Source organism: Chrysochloris asiatica, unplaced genomic scaffold (assembly GCF_000296735.1).
Source record: "Chrysochloris asiatica unplaced genomic scaffold, ChrAsi1.0 scaffold06451, whole genome shotgun sequence".
NCBI classification, from domain to species: Eukaryota; Metazoa; Chordata; class Mammalia; order Afrosoricida; family Chrysochloridae; genus Chrysochloris; species Chrysochloris asiatica.
In genome coordinates this window covers 1,320-2,888 of record NW_006414969.1, presented here as the reverse complement: position 1 = coordinate 2,888, position 1,569 = coordinate 1,320, and the positions used below count along the sequence as shown (strand labels likewise).

At 49.5% G+C, this 1,569-nt stretch overlaps 1 pseudogene; it reads right to left on the bottom strand.

Annotated features, from left to right (window-relative positions):
- Positions 1 to 16: 16 nt before the first annotated feature.
- On the bottom strand, positions 17 to 1,567 carry LOC102811622 (annotated as a pseudogene).
- Positions 1,568 to 1,569: the final 2 nt, after the last annotated feature.

Below are 1,569 nucleotides of genomic sequence, written 5' to 3'. Positions count from 1 at the left end.
TCGTTCTGTGCGCCACTTCCTGTTCAGTGCTCTGGAGAAGGCTGGCAAGAACAATGGCACCCCGATTGACATTTACCCAGGATTTCAGGTTCTTCATTCCAACATGTTCCACGAGAGTTTTCCACAAAACACCCTTCTCTCTCGCTCTCCTTCATCTTCCCTTCTTGCTCTATGAGCCACTTCAGAATCTATGGCCTGCAGGATTGCTTCTCCAGGTGCAGCTCTCCGTTTTGGCCCCGGGGATGCAGCTCGCCAGTGGCTAGGCTGGCGATAGCCACCATGGAGGGCTGGACGTCTTCCAGGACAGAGCCCAGGATGTTGGTCACCAGCATTCATTCGAACTTATCCAGCACCATCTCCTGGGTGTGTCCCTTCAGGTGGCTTAGCAGAGCCTGGGAGATGGCTGCCAGGAGCTCCCGCTGGCGGATCTGGGCATCTTTCTTACAGTGTGCGTTCCCATCTCCTCGCTGCAGAACCTCGAGGATCTCTCAGACCGTGTGGGTGGGATCTCTAGGTCTCAGTAAGGACAGCAGGACCTTCCTTCCGTACCTGTCATTTATTATGTTAGGCAGGGAGCTCATAAGTTCTGAAACGATGGTCTGTTTCATGAACTTCGTGTCATCGATTCAATCAAAGGCTGCCAATAACACGAGATGGGAGAACTGACCATTAGCCACTTTTTCAACATAAGTTTTCATCATTTCCACAATCACTTTCCTATCCTTAGGGGTGCCGTGCCAGAGACAGTGCATGGCCATGCGTGCGCCCTCGTGCGTGTGTGCCAGGTACACCACTGCTTCTCGGATGGCTTCGATATCAGTTTTGGGGGTGCGTAAGTAAAGAAGTCCAAGAACACTTTATGTACCAATGAATGCTTGATGACAGCTTCCTTTTGGGCCATTTTGTCCATTCAGGGTGGCGTGGTCTGCTGACTTGTTGAGCTGGAAGGTGGTCTCGTAGAGTTCCTCGGCCACCAGGTTCCACTGCTCCAGGACGGCCCTGTCGTTGTATACATACTCCACGATGGTCGAGGTCTCTGCATGCCCCAGCAGCTTCCTGATGTGGCCCCGGAAACTGTGGATGATATCCGCAATCTGTGTTTTACTCCCATACATGAGGAAGTGCTTAATAACATTTCTGGAATATTTGGCTTTACTTAGTTAAACAAAATTCTCTTGCAGTTCTTGGAAGGCCTTGCTCCTTTGCTCCTCGCTCCTGTGCTGAATGTAGCACTGAATCACAAGCGTGGAGTTGTGGGCAAAGGCATTTGTCTTGATCTTCCCTTGAATCAACTTCTACAGATACGCTCATCAGCTTCACTCTTTTCTTTGTCACAGTCTTTTTTTCTCAACAGCTCCCAGATCTGCTTTGCCTGTAATAGGATATCATAGTTGGTTTTGTCACTGAGCTGCTTCAGTTCTTTCTTCTTCTTTTTGACATCATCCCATTTGGGTTTCTTGGCAGCGGATTCATCACTTTTGCTGTCTGGCTGCAACTTCCTCTTCTTGTTGAATTTATTGGGCTGCTAGAACTTGCCCATTTCTGCTTTGTCCCCTTGCTGCTTGCTCT